This window comes from Protopterus annectens, chromosome 12.part0 (assembly GCF_019279795.1).
Source record: "Protopterus annectens isolate FY-2018-M chromosome 12.part0, PAN1.0, whole genome shotgun sequence".
Taxonomy (NCBI): Eukaryota; Metazoa; Chordata; order Ceratodontiformes; family Protopteridae; genus Protopterus; species Protopterus annectens.
In genome coordinates, this window is record NC_056746.1 from 125,943,187 (window position 1) to 125,963,714 (window position 20,528).

At 40.6% G+C, this 20,528-nt stretch overlaps 1 protein-coding gene across 1 annotated transcript in view; it reads right to left on the reverse strand.

Moving 5' to 3' along the window:
- Window positions 1-20,528, reverse strand: part of XYLT1 (xylosyltransferase 1) — a 1,579,383-nt gene that overhangs the window by 295,876 nt on the left and 1,262,979 nt on the right. The gene's annotated exons all lie outside the window — the stretch shown is intronic.

Sequence of the window (20,528 nt, forward strand, 5' to 3'; positions counted from 1 at the left end):
AGTGTGCATTTTGCTTAGGTAGCATTGTGTAACAGAGCTAATTGAAGCTGGACATGGAAACATTTTGCTTCCAGTGATTAGTAATTTGCAGATTCCTGCAAAAATTGTCATTTTTGAATTGCAGTCTTGAAATGTAGCACAAATCTACCAATATTAGTCAAAGGCAGAGCTTTTACAGCAACGATTATAAAAATGACAAAAGATTATTAATTGCTTGAAAATTGCTGTAAAACTGTTGTCTTGGCTGGATGTTGAATTGGTTTCTGTTAGATTTTCACTTTTAGCTAACCATTGTGTGCTTTTACATTAAGAATACTTGGGATTATTCATCTAATGGCAGTAGGGATAGCTGGTCAGTCCGAGTTGGGAAGAATAAAACAGGAAGGATTAAAGTGAGGTTATTTTACTTGTTAGAGGGTTATTGAAGTTTATCAGTGCCTTATATAAATGTTTGTATGTCTGTTTAGAAACTAAATTTTCCTGAAAAAACTACCTCTGAAACTGTACCCAGTAGCTCACTTGTGCAAAGAGCAATTAATTTGTGTGCTGAGGAGTACTGCTTAACCAATCTACTCCTGCATAGCCTAGGTTTTGCTTCTAGCCTCAAAAGCACTAAAAGCTAGCCCACTACTATTCTTGCTTATACCATACCATCGAGAAGGACCTGATGTCATGGATATGTACTTTTCCAATTTCTCTGTTGCCAGTCTGGTGGATGTGGATATCCTGAGACAATGTTGCAACTGTCTAATGTTCACTGACAGCAAACTAATCCTTACAGAAACCGATACAGTATGCAAGAGATGTAATTACACAATGTTACAAGTACTAAGAACAACAATCAGGTTGTCAGTAACACGCTCACTGCATCCACCACATATAACATGCACCTGACACATAGACCAATATATGCCCCATGTGAAGACTGGTAGAGATGGGTGAAGGCTGCCAGCCTAGTCAAATAGAATTTGGTACATAATTCTATCATTTGTAAATACTGTGAAATGTTGAGCTTAAAACAATGTGGCAACATTGCCCTCTACTGTAAAGAAAGCAAAGTCAAGAATTTCTTGTTGGTCCTTTGAAATTAAAATTACTTTATGTCTGTTCCTTTGAAGTTAGAATTTGGAGTCAATGAGTCTGGAATAAGCATCCTGCCTATTGTTTTAAGGCTAAAGTTAATGACCAGAATTTACATATGGAATGTCTTTTATTGCTCTAAGTGTAAAATAATGTAAATACAGTTTCTGTCAGCCTGGGAACACCAGGAAAGTGTAAAAAGATGATGTAATGTTTATCAGAACTGCAGTTTTAATTTAAACAGTGAGAACCAGAGATTACTGAGCATGTTTGTCCGTCTATCCAGCTCACAGCACTGCCTGTTGCTCTATGTAAGTAAGTTATTTTAGAAGTGTGTTTTCTTGTAGCAATAGCTATGAATTAGAAAGTTTAGACTAAGTGTTTTTTCTGTGATGTCAGAACTGTACTGCTGATTTATTTTTAGTATTTCTGTGTGATCTCTGAACTCTTTTGGCTAGCACTGTGTAGTAGAAAGTATTATCTTGTGGTTTTAATTATTTATTATTAAATATTTTAAAACCTTTTAACTGTGGCTGGCTTGTGAAGAGATAAGTTAAGCTCTCTAGTACATTGCACATTTATAGAGTTTATTGTACAAAGCCACTCTAATAAGCCTTGACTGATTAGTCACACTTACCAATTGGATAATAATATTGCACAGTAATAATAAGGGCCTTTGGGTAGCTGATAATATTACCTGGGTTGTGGCAGTAACTACTACCATATAGTCTGGGTAAAAGGGGCACAGCTAGAGAACCTGTGCCAGCCTTCCCCAGGAGTGTCTGTGTGGTTGTATAAGCTTATCTCAAAGTGTGTCTGTCAGCTAATTGGGCAGGGACATGAAGCACTGGTTAGACAGAGAGGGTGCTGGAGATTTTAGCTTGCCCAGCTAGGCTGAGATCTGGACCCTATAGCTGTACCAGTGGGGAGTCTTATTGGGGACCTGGGGAGCAAGGGAGCGACCAGTCCCGGACTGACTGTGATCTGTAAGTGCTCTTAAGGGAAATTGTACTTTATTGTGTGTACTTGTTATCCTTTCCTCTCATATGAGACGCCCTCTTTGGTGTTAGTGGTGAGGATTGAGGCTCCTTGATTGCTGGGCCAGAGCATGGGCATCACACCTCATATACTAAACATCTTAAACCCCAAAGACCTCCAGACATTCGACCTGGATCAGTTACCTCAGCAATCCAAAAGAGCACAGAAACAGCACTGAATGCCACACATACAGCTACATCCTAGGCAGCCTCAATTATAAAGCACAGAAGGCAAGTCAATGCATTATTCAATACTCTAGTCATACAAAACTCCATTGAGAGACGTATTACTGTCCCACTCACCAGGCTGAACAAGGAGATAATCATGGTCAGTTGTCTATCAGTGGCCAGGATCCAAACGACAAGTGCCAGTATGAATCAGTCACAGTCTATGTTGGTATAAATGACCTGCGATACACTTCCATGGACTAGTACTTCCATGGACTACATGAACAGAGACGTTATGGAGCTCTCAGACTATGGGTCCCAGGTTGGCATGAGTTTAGCACTGAGCAGCATTCTACCTTCACCAAGGATGATGTCACTATATGAACAGAAGCTGATCAACTTTAATTGGTTTAACTTTGTGTCATTCAAAGGGGGTACAATATCTGTCAGCATGGGAAGATATGGTCAACAAACCACATTGCTTTGCCAAGGATGATCTGCACTTGTCCTCACTAGGCTTTCAAATACTGGCTAAAATATTGTCCTGCCCCACAGAGAATTTTCTAGGCAATGCCAAACTGACAAACCTTCCAACTTCGCAAAATCAAAACAAGGGAATCTAAAGGTGTTACTGCTCAAATTAGAAGCCTAAACAAGAAACTGCACTCCCTGCAAGCTCCCCTCTGCTTGGAGAATGCAGAGATTTGTGCAGTTACCAAGACATGGTTTAAAGCTAAGGAGAGCACTCCAGCAGTGAAAGAATACAATTCCTTCACACATTTAGAAGACTTACTTCGGGATTAAAGGTAAAGTTTCTTCTTCTACATCAAAAACAAACAACTTCAGGACTGGTCTAACAGGATGACACATGTGAGCCTCTCTTTGTTCAATTTCCCATAGGTACAGTCTCAGATCAAATCCCTGCATGCTATATACCACTCTTCATGACCCTTCAAATCCATAGCTAATACTTAGACCTACTGGAGATACTTACCATTCAGTCCAATACCATATTCATGGGGGACTTTAACTACCCCTGTATAAACTGGGAATCCTACATGACCCCACACTACAGGTACAGAGATTCCTGGACTTTGTAAACACAAACACTCTGAATGAGTTAGTCCATTTGCCAAGTAGGGGATACAAACATACTGGATCTGGTACTCATAAATACAGGAGAATGCTGCTCCCCTCCCATGTAGTGACCTCTGTCGTAAGGTCAGATGAAAAAATTGTCTTCTTTGAAATACAGGTCAATGCTGTGCCCCAGCAAATCCTGTAACAGTTAGGAACTACTCTAAGGCAGACTACCTGTTATTAAAGGATTACCTGACAACATTTGAAACTCCTAGAAATCTGGAAAATTGTACATAGAAAAACTGTATAATTTATTATTATTACTTATTTTATTTTATTTTATCTTACATTTGTTGACTGGGATAGTCCAACTGGATACATGTCCATTTTCCGCAGAGGCTGGGGGAGAAAAGTTCCAAGGTAGAACATATAGTAAAAATCACAAAATGATTATAGGTTACACACAGTTTGCAGGCTCTAGTTGAGCAATCAGGTAATATAATCATACATTTTTAAAACAGTGTTGACAAATTGACTAGGCGATGTAACATGATTACAGACTATAGAGGAGGATCTAGTTGGGTTTTGAACAATGGCATAGCCAGTGAGTTTTAAAGTATAGCTTGAGGCTTTTTTTGAACTCAGTAAGAGAGGGTTCAAGAGTAAGATCAGCAGGAAGAGAGTTCCAAGTTTTGCAAACAGAGACTCCCCAGCAGACTTGTTGATTTTGGATGTTTGAAGCAGTAGTTTATTAGAAGAGCGAAGAACCTCAGGTTGCTATAAGGGTTGATTATATATTTAAGTGCGGGTGTATTATCAGGGTGGTCGAGAACTTTATGGGTGATTATAAGCTGATTGTACTGAAGTAGGTTAGGCCATTCTAACCACCCCAGAAGATTTAGGTTATGACAGTGGTGGGTCCTATAGGCTGTGCCTGTTGTAAATCTAGCAATATGGTTATAACAGCTGGAGAGTTTGCTAAGAGCAGACTTGTTCAAATTAGTGAGTAGAGGGGAGGCATAGAGAAGAGTGGAGATTAGATGGGAACGAGCAATAGCTGTCCTAGCAAATGGAGTAAGGAAAGGTGTGATCTTATAGAGGGAGCCATGTTTTTTGTTAATGGTTATTATGCTAATAGATGCATAGAGACAGTTATTTCTACCAGAAACAAGTCTAGAACAAACTCAAAAAACAAATCACCCTGCTGGAATCCAAACAAACAAAGTATACAACAAAAGCAAAAATGTAATAGCTAAAATTAGGAAGTGCAACACCCAGCAAGATATCAGACTAAACAAACAACTGGGAGTGCAAATTAAGTCTACCAAAATCAGTTTTGAAGTAAAGATAGCCTCCTAGGCCAAGGACAACCACAAGGCTTTCTTTAGCTATGTCTTTGACCTCAATGGCTGTGCACATCATTTCCCAGAACTCCTTGCTAAAGGAGCACTTACATGGAACCAGATGATATAGCAAATCTGCTGACTGACAAATTCAGCTCCAATTTTAGCTTCCTCACCCACTCCCAGCTGCCCCCTCATGTAATACCATCAAACACAACTCCCCCAACTATCATGAGAGATCAGGTCATAAATACATTTCTAAGTCTAAGCACACCACATCAATGGGCTTCGACAATATGGTAGGATGCCTCCTATACAGCCTGAAGCATGAAATATCTGGACTTCTGGTGTCACTGTTTAACCATAGCCTCCGGACAGGCTTTGTACCATCTGAATGGAGGGCTGCAATGGTCATCCCTCTGCAAAAGGTGGTCCATCAAAGGACCCTGGGAACTGCATACCCATAAATCTGACTTGTCTGATATGGAAAGCCATGGACAAAATGGTTATAGATATGCAGGAAATCTTCAGACACTGGATCCAACCCAGTTTGGCTTCATCAAAGGTAGATCATGCCTACTCAACCTAGTGAACATCACCAAGGCAACGGATGAGGGCAAAATGGTGCATACTGCCTACCTCGATCTGGCTAAGACATTTGATGCAATATCCCACTTGGACATTTTAAACAAACTCACAGAATTAGGCATTAACTCACTGGAAAGACAGCTAGATTTCAGATAGGACACAGAAAGTTAGGATGGCAGAGACCACCTCCACAAAGAGGCTAGTCACTAGCAGAGTCCCTCATGGCTCTGGGATGGATCTGTACCTTTTTGGCATTTATTCTTGAAAGTCAAAGCCAATGTCAAAGTCCACTGTCTGACCACGTTAGCAGATGACTGCAAACTAGAAGCAGTCACAGAATCCCCCAGGACGCTAACAGGAAGGACTGACACAGATAAATAACTGGTGCCAAAGTAACGACTTAAAACTCAATGCCAAAAAATGGGAAGTCAGCCAACAGAGGAAACTACCTCATTGATAACATACCACTAAGAGTGGACCTAGTAATCAGGGATCTGGGGACATGTGGATATTAACCTGGCTTTTGACCAACATGTCTAATTTAGTAAGGATATCATACTGTGTAGCACAGCATATAATTAAGGGTATGACATCTAGGCTCAAGGAGGTCATTATTCTGCTGTATCTGGCTCTCATCAGGCCCACCACTGAGTACAACGGCCCCTTCAATATGTAGCTGACCAATCACATGCTGCAATTGGAACTTCCACAGGGGCTGATCACAAAAATAATACAGGATGGAAACATGCCCCATGCAGACTGCCTCAAAGCCCTATCTTCATACTCAGTTTCCTACAGACTGTTAAGAATTGAGCTGTGCCTGGTATACAAGGCATCCTTGACTCCTGCTCTGATGGACATTTTGCACATCCCTAAAACCAATAGCATAAGAGCCAAACAATCTAGGGAACTGAACCTTGCTTATGACATAAACAGGACATTTTTAAGGCATAGCTATGTGTCTCAGAGAACTCCACTCCTCTGGAACATATGAAGCAGAGTTCTTCCCAATTCCTATTCAAGGACCAGTGGAAGAGAAATCAGAAATTCAACACAGGTCTAGCATATATGTCTCTAATGGACAGAGGACATCTGCAAATCATGTCCCGGCTTACATAAACCTCAGAAAATAAACTCTAAAACTACAAAAAGAAAAACTTAAACTTGCAGGTTACGTTTGGGACACATGACTGGCCTTCTAGAGGTCCCAGTGGTCATTAGCTTTAGTATAGACCTATGAACTTATGAAAATAATCTAACTTGGCCATATCATTTCATTTTTACTCTATGTACCCTTCAGTTAGCACCTGTAATACTTCTTGTTTTCCTTCAAATGTTAAGTCCTTTTCACCTGTCTTCTGTATACCTGAAAGGCATTCGGCATGAATATCATCACACTAAAATGTTTAATAAACTAATATTGATCTGCTATCTTCTGAAACTACTACTTTGTTCAATTTATTATTGAGGCAGAAAGGTGAAAAGGTGTTGACCTGCTGAGTCATGTACTGAACCAAGAAGATCAGATATGACTCTGTCCTTGAATGCTCAGGATAGGATACTACTCCAATATAACAAGGTGAATGTGAATGTTTCTAGGCATTTACAAGGGCAGATTTCCCCACTCTTCCCAGCACAATAAAAGTCTCAAAACGAAGAAGTTACCATGTCCTAGTCTATTACTTCATTTATCTGTGTACATCCTATTGGTAAACCCATCTATAGCCTAAACACTTTGTTACTTAACCATTTCACATTACTCAGTATTACCCATCACTTATGTGACACTTTGTTACTTAACCATTTCACATTACTCAGTATTACCCATCACCTACGTGACACTCTGTTACTTAACCATTTCACATTACTCAGTATTACCCATCACCTACGTGACACTCTGTTACTTAACCATTTCACATTACTCAGTATTACCCATCACTTATGTGACACTTTGTTACTTAACCATTTCACATTACTCAGTATTACTCATCACCTATGTGATGTACTTGGCACATTTATTCTCCTTCCAGTTCAAGCCTCCTAGTTCATCACTAACTCACTTTCTTTTTCCATTTCTTCCATGCCCCATTCTTTCTGCCCCTCAACTTGTGCATGACATCACCAGTATCTTCATGTACATTTCTAAATTATGCTTCAGTTCTGTGATACCCTGTTGAAAGAAATGAAACCTGTACCTCACAAATAGCTCTTGACTTCTCTAGTTCAACTTCAGACAGCAAATAACATGCACCCTTGCTCCTTTACTCACATTGTCAGACAGCTTATAAGCTGGACTGTTCTTTCATTCCATGCCTTACTGGTTTTAGGCACAAACACTAGAAGATGTCCACTGTAACTTTGCAATACCTGACACCTAACAGTTGCATACTTACCAATGCCAATATACAACGTGTTGTGTTTCTTTACCTTCCATAAAAACTCTCTTCACAATTTGACTTTATCTTGCAGTATAACCCTGTCACCCTAAATGTATGTGCCAAACATATTCTTTCCTTCTTTTACTCCAGCTCATTCTTCAGTAACTTTATTTCTTATCATTGCAACCCCCTTCCATCACTCTCTTGTTGTCTTCTAAACCCTCCCACCTCTTATGACTTCTGCATGAACATTTTCAGGATTATAAATTAATTCCCTTCCGCACAGTTACCATAGTGTTTATTCGACGGTTACCATAGTATTTATTTGATGGTTACCATAGTGTTTATTCAACGGTTATCATAGGGTTTATTCGATGGTTACCATAGGGTTTATTTGATGGTTACCATAGTGTTTATTCGCATTTTCTTCCTCCTTCCTCACTTTTGAATACTGCACTTATCTTCTGCCAGCCCAATGTTTCTGTTTTTTTCTTGAGTTAAAAAAAAAAATTAACTTTTTCATCACTTGCCCACATTTATTTACCTCTTCTGCTCCTGCCTAAAGTTACAAGTTCTCAGCTAATTCAACCTCTCCCCTTCTTGCTACTGCACTGGCCTTTCACTCATTTGACTTCCACTGTGTGCTTCCTGTTTTTCTTGCCATCCTCTTCTCACTTTCTCCTCATTTCTCCAACTTCCAACACTAACCACCTGTTCCTCTATTTTTCCTTGCATTGTCCCTTCCTGATAAAATACATACTCAGATTCCCCAGTAGATTAATCCACTCGTGAACCTCATGCTTTTTGGCCTTCATTGTCCAGTGTACTCCATGGTCTCCTTTGACCCCCAAGTTCCAAAGCAAAACTGCATACCTTGGGCATTTAACATACATTTCCCATCATTCTTTCTTCATGTCTTTCTTCCTTTCTTAACCATCATGTTCTGTGAAATGCTCTCGGTAATGTCTATGCACTAATTTCTGTATTCAAGCTGTTCCCTGTTCATTGAATTGCCTCAGACTTTACCTGTCCCTAACATCTCCTTTTCTTGCTCCCCTTAGTTTTCATTTTCATACTACTCTTTCCTCCTCTGTTTTGAAATGTAAAAATTCTCACATAAAGACTATAACTATACAGTTTTGGTTGTAATAAATTTTTTCGGCTCAGTTTTTTTGTCTACCAGAAGGGACTTTTTTAGAAAAGTGTAAGAAGAGCAGTCACATTTTATTGAAAATGTGTCCTCTTTGTGGTACCATATTGTTAAATGCAGAGGTCAGTTTGAGAATAATAAAGAAGTGGGATTCAAACACAGAGTGATCCAACTACCCTAATGTAGCCAGTGGTGATTTTTTTTATGTTGTGTTTAAACAGGAAAATTACCTGTTACCATCAATCCTTATCTGTATGTTCACAGAACTACTGACCTGCATGGTTGCTCCTGGATTTGCATTTTATAACATTCATAAAGAATAAAAAATATAACTGTGTTGTTCAACAATACACAACAAATTAGTAGATTATATCATATCTTGGAGACACTCAAAGGTAAAACCTGCCCTGCTTCTAGAATGTGCTTTAAGAAGGTGCGAACTGTGATTCAGGTAAGTGGCTCACAGATACTTTGAGCCTGCATGTTCTTAATGATGTCTGCCTGAGGAACTGCCCTTGTGGAGTGCACACTTGTTGACTCTCCAACACTGTACCATAGCGATCACTGCAAAAAGTGATAATGACAGCCGCCAATTAGGCACTTCTGAATATATTTTGAAAGATGTCAGTCATATATTCACATTCTTGAATATTGTCCAAGGACCTACTTAGGTGATGTGCCACTGTATTCCTTTCACCTGATTATACACTAGTTGGAGGAGAAAAAAAAACTTGCATCAACGAAAAGTCCAATATTATCATGGCTAATCTACAAAGTGGGTAAGCATGGGAGCCCTTGATTGTCTCTATGTGGCATCACCACAGTATTCTCCATTACTACATGGTGTCTAGAAGAAGCAGTGATTTGATTATCTGTAATGCATAACCGACAACCATCATTTCTTTCACATTTATATGTATGGTCTTTGCCCTGTTGGAGCACTTCCAGTCTGTTTTAAAGACCCCTGACTATAACCCTCAAGAGAGATTGAGGCATCTGAGCTCAGGGACTAATTGGGCTACAGAGTGGCCATGAGAAACTCTGATTTATGTATGACCTAATCTGCTCACCATAAAAGCTCTTTCTTCACAGTGGGAATACAAGTTTCTTCCTGTTTCAAAGGTTATAGATGCTGATGTACTTGATGCTGTTTGCTTAAGTAAAAAAGGTAGCATAATGGTCACCTTTCGGGGGATTTTTGTCTCCTGCAGCCACACTTCTGGAGGGACATCATGAGAAATCGAAGGTATTCTACAAAATCCATACAGTTAATCACACCAAATACTAGTAAACTATGAATAGTATATAAGAAAACAAGATCTACTCAGGGTATTTCTCAAAGTTGCCAGGAAGGAACTTAAGGACTATACTGAACAAACAACCATACCTTTCTTTCAGAAAAAATGAAATGAAGATGGCATAGTCAGCTTTCCTTTTTTTACATCCTGCTGATCTTCTTAGTGTAAGGAGGAGACCAGCGTCACTCTGAGAATGCTTGACTGGTCTGCAAGTCAGGATAGAATGACAGCTATCCACCTGTAGTCAAGTCTCATCTGTAAGGACTTCTGCTTCAGCAATTGGTCTTACGATGAACATCTAGTAATGTATGAACTTTTCCTCCTTAAAGAAAGTACTTTTACTCTGTATCATAAGTATCTTACATGGAGAAAGTTGGCTTTGTTCACTTGACATACTTGTATGCTGTGTTATACATGCAGGGACTGCATACAGCCTGAATTAAATAAAAATCTTTCCCAGGCTAATGCAAGTATAAAACTGCAGACTTAAGTCACCGGCGTAAAAAGCCTGTGATTTAGGCCAAGCAGTCAGTGCAATAAAAAATGAGGAACTTCTGACACCAGTAATCTTTCAGATGTCCTTCATGGATGCATCTGCAGTCATAACAAGTGGGTTGTCCTGTCGTCAGGCAGCCCTGCAGTCGGCCGGATTCCAAAGTCCGGGTCCGGCTTCGGCTGATGTCGCACTCCACCCGACGTCATCTCTGTTGGTCTTCGGGTATATAAGCATCAGCTGACGCCATTTTCCCCAGTCTTTCTTGCCGCGTGGCGCCCGAAGCAGAAGCTGTTCGCAAGTGCCGGTCGGTCGGATCCAGAGATTACTTCTACCGAATACTACTTCGAAGACTTCTAAAGCTAAGTACCCCGTTGGGGACTCTTTCTTGCCTCAGCCGATGTCAGAAAAAGTTAACAATTGTTTAACCTGTGGGAAACAAATACCTCATAAAGATTTCCACTCTTACTGTCTGCCTTGTTTAGGCCCAGCCCACGACGTAGCAGCCTGTTCGGCCTGTGCCTCTTTCAACCCGAACGCTTAGGCGCCGGTCGGAGTTTGCAGAACAGTTTTCGGTTCTGATTTTGCGTACATTATGCCGCCGGATCCTCCGACTACCCAATCTACCAAAAAACGCAAAGATAAAGACCGACACTCGCGGTCCGCGGTTTTGGCCGAAACCACGGTAAAGCAAACCGCGAGTGTCTCGGTTTCGGGCGAAACCGAGAAAACTGATCAAAGTACAGCTGAACCTATTCTTACAACTGAGGCCCCTGCTACAACTCTTGAATCGACCTCAGAAATTTTACCCACTACGGTGGTTGACTTATCAGACACCATCCCCTTGGATGTCTCTACCCCAGCACGTGGTGCTGCTAGGCCTCCAGCAGCCATGTCCATTAAGGCCTTCGCCAGGGCTAAAGCAGCCAAGACTACTAAATCAGTGCCTGTTAAACCCCCACATCCAGGCCCTCTTCTAGTTCTCAAATGCTTTCTTTGGCAGAAGATTTAATTTCTTTAATTAGAGGATCTCAATCTCACCCAGACAGGGCCTCTCAGCCCCCAGAGAAGAGACCTAGGGCAGAGCCCCTGAGCCAGTGTCTTCTGATGATTCTGCTGATGAATCAGACATAACTGACCAGCCAGAGGCTCCCTTCTCCAATTTTGAAGATTCTGATGCTGAAGAATCCATTCCAGCTGCTTCCCCACCAGAAGAATTCTCCTTTGGGGAAACCTTGCATGCCATGCGAGAACAGTTCCAATGGCAGCAACAGGATTTTTCAGACTCCAGAAAAGACTTAGGACCTTTCTGCACCTCCCACAGCACAGGCCCTTAGCTATACCTCCTGTTCTCTCTGTGGTGGATGATGCTTTCAATGATGTTTGCTCCGCTCCAGATTCTTTACCCCAGCCCCTGCCAAACCAGACAGATTTTACAGGGTGCCAGATACTCATCACCACCTTTACAAGGCCCCACTTGCAGACCCAGAAACTATATCCCAGGGTCCCAAGGCAGTAGCCGACCACAGCTAAAACCCTATTCCTTCTGAAAGGGAAGCAAGGTCATTAGACAGATGGGGTAAAAGGTCTACACTTCAGCTACTCTCTCAGCTAGAGCTTTAAACTGTCAGTTTCACATGATACAATACCAAGAGTTTATGCTTGATCAGTTAACTAAAAACTAACCACTGATGAATCTCTTGATAAGAAATATGTATTAGAGATGGTAAATAACATACAACAGGTTAGCAACCATTCCTTAAAATGTGGCTATGATGCACTGGAGGCTTCATTTAGATCAGCCATGACAGGCACAGTGATAAGAAGGCATGCATGGCTAAAGGAACAAGCTTTACCGGATCATGTTAAAGCTAAGTTGCTAGATGCTCCTATGGACAAGACAAGTTTGTTTGGTACACCTGCCCAGCAGGTTATGAAGAAAATGGAAGAGAAGGCAAAATCTGTTCAAACTGTTAAAGATTTCTTGCAGGTTCAACCCCCAAGGTTTAGCAGGAACTGGCCTGCCAAAAATTGGTCCTTTCCTGACTCCACAAAATTTCAAAGGGGCAGGAATAGATGTTCCAGAGGCAGAAACCAATCCAGAGGAGGTGCCTACAGAGGACGACAGTGGCAAGGTAACAACAGAGGCACAGACACAGCCACTGCCACTACATCAGCACAACCACAGTGACTTGATCCTAAATCCGCCTACCAGGGAACAAATAGCAGCTCCTCTAGGCGGAAAGTTAACCTTATTTTCAAAGAACTGGCACTACATAACAAAAGACAAGTGGATTTTACAAACCATAGATCAAGGTTACGGTTTCACTTCCACACTTTACCAGTCAAAAGAGGAATGCCAAATCTACCTCCAAATCAAAAACAGAGGCTCTACGCCAGATAATGGAGTTAGCAAACATGAGAGCTGTGGAAAGAGTGCCAACAGCAGAACAAGGAAAGGGGTTCTATTCCAGACTATTCCTAGTTCCAAGAAAGGAAAAAGTTGGAGACCAATTCTCGACCTGTCCACCTTAAATACATACATCATTGTCCCAAAATTCAAAATGCTGACCCTACAGCAACTTCTTCCCATGCTGGGCAAGGAGTCTTGGCTGGTAACTCTAGATCTCAAGGAGGCATACCTGCACGTCCCCATTCGACCAATCTGCAGAAGATACCTCAGATTTCTTGCAGGATCAGAGCACTATCAATTCTCAGCATTGCCCTTTGGCTTATCTACTGCCCAGAGTATTCACAAAATGCCTGGCATCAGTAATCGCCCATTGCAGACTACAGGGAATTCAAATTTACCCATACCTGGACGACTGCCTGCTACAAGGGACAACAAAAGCAAGCTGACAACAGATTTACAAAGGGTCATTTACTTGCTACAAGGACTGGGATACACAGTCAATTTACAAAAGTCAAGGCTGATACCATCCCAAACAAGGACATTCTTGGGCGGAATTGGACACAGTACAACAAATGGCATTCCTGACTACAGAAAAACAAAAGAACTTCCTCTTTACTTCTTGGCACTAACAAAACTGAACAAGTTAACAGCAAGAAAAGTTCTGCAGGCCTTGGGCTTCATGGCATCATGCATAATCTTGGTCCCATTTGCCAGACTACATATGAGGAAACTACAGTGGTACCTAAAGAATTTATGGTCCCAACACAGACACAGTCTAGAAACAGAAATCCCACTAATTCCATGCTTAAAACAGGAGTTCCTATGGTGGGCTCAGGCATGCCAGTCAAACCCAGGCCTACCCTTTCGCAGATGTCAACCAAGCCAGACCATCACAACAGACGCTTCAGACCTAGGATGGGGGGCCCACATGCTGGACAAATGTGTGCAAGGATTGTGGACACAGGATCAACTTCACCTGCACATCAATCTAAAAGAAATGCTGGCAGTAAAACTGGCAATCCAAAAGTTCAAACCATTTCTCAAAGAGGGCCAGTTGATGATAAGGACAGACAACACCACAGTCATGTGGTACATCAACAAACAGGGAGGCACTCATTCATACCCCTATGCAGAATGACCTTGGAGCTGTGGACCCTGGCACTCAGCTACAACATTCAGTTACAGGCAATATTTGTACCGGGAAAGACAATACTCTAGCAGACATATTAAGCAGAACCACTTCGGATGCCCACGAATGGAAGCTGCACCGGACATCTTCAAGACCATCTCAAAGAAATGGGGAATGCCACAGATAGACCTATTTGCATCACCTCTCAATCACCAGCTCAAAAATTCTGCACAAGGACATTCCACCCACTAGCATGGAAAGTGGACTCACTCTCCTTCAACTGGAAAGGCCTAACAGCATATGCATTCCCACCTCTTCCTTTGATACACAAGGTACTACTAAAAATCAAGGAAGAACGTCCAAGGATAATCCTGATAGCTCCAAACTGGCCAAGACAACACTGGTACCCACTACTGAAGAGCATGTCTCGAACAATATGTGGCCAATACCCTGATGCCTTTGATGTTAACTCAGAACAACTACAGCATCATACATCCAAACCTAAAACGCTGCAACTGACTGCATGGAACATCACATAGCAGCAGCTAATCCAGAACTTTCCCAAAGAGTTAAAGACATTATTCTTGAAGCGCGCAGACCTTCAACAAGAAGGAACTATGCTGGAAAATGGAAAAGGTTTGTCACTTGGAGTACGGAAAGAGGAAAAGATGTGTCAATCATAGATATGCCTAACATTCTGGAGTATCTGGCCGAACTTCTTCATTCAGGCCTGTCCTACTCCTCCATCAAGATACATGCATCAGCTATTTCAGCAGAATACAGCTTTGATCCACCTGTTTTTTCGCACCCTTTGCTCAGGCAGTTCCTCAGAGGAATCAAGAATGTAAAACCTCCAAGGAAACCACCATTACCAGCTTGGGATTTAAACTTTGTGCTAGAAAAGTTGACACTATCACCCTTTGAACCAGCAGCAACAACAGACCTACAACATCTGTCATGGAAAACTGCTTTCCTACTAGCAATTACTTCAGCAAGGAGGGTTTCAGAACTTCAGGCCTTAATGGCAGTGCAACCCTTCCTAATCTTCCACCAAGATAGAGTGTCCATGAGGACTAACCCTACATTTATGCCCAAGGTGGTATCCAGAGTGTCTTTAAACCAGGCAATCCACCTACCTACCTTCTTTCCCAACCCACAAAACAGAGGGGAAAGAATACTGCATACCTTGGATGTACATAGACAGCTACGCTACTACTTGGACAGAACAAAAAATAGCAGAAAGACTGACCAACTTTTTGTAGCCTATGCAACAGGAAGGGAAGGAAAAGCTATTTCCAAACAGACAATCTCCAAATGGATAGGAAATTGCATACGATACTGTTACTCCTTCCATGGAAAACCAATTCCACAGAACATAAGACCTCATTCTACAAGGGCAACAGCCACTACCACAGCCTTCTTACGAGGAGTGGCAACCAAAGACATTATTGAGGCGGCTACTTGGACCTCCGTGCATACATTTGCCAAGCATTATAATTTGCCTCTATATTCCAGATCCCGAGCAGGGTTTGCCACTGCTGTACTGCAAGGGATCCTAAACACACCATAATCTACTTTTATCCTCCTCCCTAGTTGGCTATGGTATTCTACCCACTTGTTATGACTGCAGATGCATCCATGAAGGACATAGTACAGTTTTGTACCTACCATAAATGTAGATGTCCGAACTGGATAGCATCTGCAGTCAGGATTACCCTCCCTCCTTCCCTCTGTGGTACTCCTAGGGTGTTTACCCTCCTAATAGCTAGCTGTTGGGGGGGAGTCTTTTATGGTGTATTTGTTTGTATATATGTACATATATGCTTATTGTTGTGTTTACCTCTATCTATTTGGAAACATTGGCATCTATCCAAATTTTAGCCTGCAAGAGGGCTACTGGCATCTGGGGCAAGAAACACTGAGGAAAATGGCGTCGGCTGATGCTTATATACCCGAAGACCAACAGAGATGACGTCGGGTGGAGTGCGACATCAGCCGAAGCCGGACCCGGACTTTGGAATCCGGCCGACTGCAGGGCTGCCTGACGACAGGACAACCCACTTGTTATGACTGCAGATGCTATCCAGTTCGGACATCTACATTTATGGTAGGTACAAAACTGTACTTTCTAAACCTTCTTCTTCACAAAGTTGTGTTTCAGAGGGGTAAGGGAGAATCTGATCATTGATTTTACTGAAACATTTTATCCACATAAATCATAGAAAATACAAGAAGGTGGTTAGTTAGCATCATCCCCTGCTTTGTATAGCTACTAAGATACTGTCTTTTAAGAACCTGATACTAGTAATGAATGTTAAATGCACATATTTGCAAAGTGAAGTCATTTCCATTAATTATAGGAAAAACTATTGAAGAAACTGTCTTAGAAAGGCACAGCCTTGCAAACCACAAAAAGCTCCTCAACCTTATGTCTTGTAACGTGTTATGAACTTTTGCTGAGAAATGTCACATACATTAGATCAATGTTAAATATGCTGGTGCTGTGATTCTAACAGACTGAAAATATCTAGCTATGAAACTCCATTTAAAATCATTATTTTAATAAGTGGCAAATTTTTGCCATGATAACCAATTCAATATTCATTAAATCCATGGAAGAACTTTAGAAAAATACTAAAAATGCAGAATTCTACTCACGTATAATTTACTTTTGTGTCCTTTCTACTCTCTGTTTATAAAATAAAGCACATGCCTTTGGGTAGTTTGTTTGGAATTCGCTTTTTGCTGTGCCCCTACCTGTGCTCTGTGATGTCAGGTACGGAGAAAACAAAAGTATGAGATAAATGCTTCAGGATTTAAGACCCTGTTTCTATATAAAATACATTCAACAGTAAATAAAGAGATGACCAAAATATAGTGTTAATAGGAGACTTGTTGGACTAGATGACATTTGCTGATTTGTGGCATTGGTGCAGAGGGTTAATGCTAAGAGTTCCTGTCATACAGGGTTTGATTCCCCTCAGCCCTCTTTCAGCTATTGTGTGACCTTCAGCAACTCACTTAACCAGGCTTTGCTCCCATTTTTCCCTGAAAACAGACTGTGTGTCATGTGGCCCCACCTGGTTAACTATTAATGGTGGTTAATTATTATTATTATTATTATTATTATTATTATTATTATTACACTGGTATTATTATTATTATTATTATTATTATTATTATTATTATTATTATTAACATGTTATCTGATATATGCCAGCAGTTCTTTAAAACAAACAGACTGATGAACCTACAAATCTTTCAGTAATACTCTGGTGCATACAGGGATCCACAGTCAGCCACACTTCTGGATTTCAACATATCTGATAATATTGCATATTACTTTGAGCAGCACCTATATCTGACAAGTAAAACTTTGCATTTGACAAAAGCAGATTTCTGAAAACAGATTTCAAAATGACAAGCTGGCAAACATGAATGTGAACTGTGTGTGAAATTTTGAAATCCAGGGTCATAGAGTATTAGGGAAAAAAGAAGACTCCTTTTATTTGCCAGACCCAGTACTCGATTTTTTCCAAGGCTGAGTGACCTTAGACACAGAAGAATGGGCTTTGACAGCCTGTGCCTGTTAGGTTCTGCTGAAGCGTCAGAGTGAAGATTATTTTTTTTTCATTGAACATTCACTGAAGCGCAGTTGATCATGGAGATTTCAGAGACAACACATTCCTGCAATCTGACAAACTCAGAAGACTACACAGCAAGTGTGAAGTAACAAATGTGTCCATTTCTTGACACTTGTCCTACCAGCCATGTATGCCAACACTTACAAAATATAAAACAAAACATATTTTGTTGCAGCATGTTTTGACCCCCTCACACCTTCAACTTTGCTTAGCATAATCCAGTATAATGACCATCAGTCTTATTACACAATCTACAGACGGATTATGGATATGTGCATGACAAAAAGGTTTGTATTTGCAAGCCAGAATAATAATATCAAATGTTTACTGCCTGACTGTCTGAATAAGGACTCGCTTCCATCTGGTCCATTGCAGACATGAAATATTTTCAAACTGCTAGCAGTGAGCATGTCAAAAGTATTAACAAAATGTCACAAATCAGTTGAAAAAATGATCAAAGTCCATTATCGCTTGTCTAAACCACCACATGCTGACACCCAAAAAAAGAATAACATTACTGAATGTTACACTTGTGCCCCCTGCTTCTTATTTCTACCTTTAAATGGACCTTAATTTAGTACATCTTTTCTAGGTGAAGCATTTGGAATGACATAATGGACAGATACTGTGAATGTCCACAGTGGTTACTCATAAAAGGAATACAAGGCATTAAAAAATGTCCTCTGCACATTGCCTGTCTTCAAAGTCCTATCTGTATACTCTGTTTCCTACAGATTGCTGAGAGATAATCTATGCCTCGCATAAAAGTCATCCTTGGACGCTGCTCTCATGGACCTTTTCCATATTCACAAAATGAACAGGGTCACAATTAATAGATCTAAGGACTTAAGCTTTACTTATGATACAAACAGTACATGTTGGAGGGGTATGTACATGTCTCAGAGAATTCCCATTCTTTGGAACAGGCTACTCATCCATGTGATACAAAGCCCTTCCCTATCCCTGTTTAACCGTAACCTGGACCAGTGGACGGGAAACCGGAAATTCACCCCTGGTCTAGCACCTATGGCTCCGATGGACTGAAGAAGTAGTTAAGACATGCCCTACTTAACATACACCCTGTTAAAATAACCTCTAAGGCACAACAGCCTCTGTGATACAATTGGGATGCTTGGCTAGGCTTATAAAGGCCCAAGGTGGTCATTAGCTTAGTATACACCTATGCACCTATGAAGTGTTTAACTATACTGTACATTCACCTCTTCTACAGGTGTACACCTTTGTACTTCATACTTTAAAAATTAAATTCTGCCAAGAGTTAAAATAAGCATACATGCATTGCTTAGAATTTAGCTTTTGAATAAACATATTTTGGATCGTAGGAGGTGTAATGATTTCTGTGAATATAATTTGATGAAAAAAACGCATTGAAAAATGTTAATTTCTTTAACATGAGTCAATTTGCTTCACATAAAATTAGAAAAGGAATCAAAGTTAAAAAGCAAAGAACATAGCTGCTTGTTTCTCTGATTAATTACACAGAGTTGTGCAATACAAAGTCTTAGCTTAATTGCATATCTGACAAAACCAGCCCCCAATCAATAGATCGCTAGTGGAAATATTCAAATTAGTACCAAACAGGCACAATTTCTTGCTAGAAAGAAACCTCTGTTTCAGAGAACTTCTAATAAAGAAATCTACATTTAAACAACCTATTTAATTAGTGCAGTTTCTTATACCATATGCAATGGAGCTAACCCTTTTTGGTAAATGTGAATTAAGCCCACCCCATTCTGTGCTTTCCCTATCTTATATCTTTGCTTGATTCTTTAAAAGGGATAAGATGATAACAGTCCCCCACTCTAATTTAAACTCTGCCACCTATGTAAAACAAGGCCGGTTTTGTCTTTGAAACCTATCTAATACAAGACTGGTTTTGTCTGTGAAACTTCTAGCTGTTAGAATAGCTGTGCAGTTAAAGTGATAACAACAAATAACTTAAAAATTGTGAGTGCAAACATAATTTATTAAAGAAATGAATCAACCTTCATGGCACTTAAATCACCCTTTCTTTTTACTAAGGAGCATTTCTTGCTGTATTTCTAAGCAAGAGTTTACTGCACAACAGGACTTAACCATCAAAGTTAAAATGGTTCAGTGCACCCAACAGTTTACTGAAGCTCCTTTCTATGAAGTTTAGCTTTGAATGAGCTTGGATGACTGTGATAAGATACATTAAGGTAAGAATGACAGAAACATCTCTCATATGTGACTCACAGAAAAAAAAAATAACTATAAAGATAATAGACAGTCAGCCATTGCTCACTGCAAGAATACGCCAGATTACAAGTTTTTTGTCGATTTCCTTTTCTCTTCTTGCTACTCAATATTCATTCTCTGTGCACTTGCTTAGATCAGTCAGGGGCTGCAGTGGAATCAGAGCCTACGACAGCATCTAACTGGTGCAGTGGCATTAATCCTGGATGGGTGTCAGCACACTGCAGGATGCATGGGCATCCATGTGCACTCAAGTGCACACATACACATACATATACACTCATGCCTGCACACACGCAAAGAGTTACACACACAGATATACACATGTATGAATGCCTGCATGCAGTTACATACATAGACACACACACACACTTGCATATGCATACATGTACAGTCACATACACAAATACACACACAAACACACACACACATACACACACACACACACACACACACACACACACACACACACACACACACACACACACA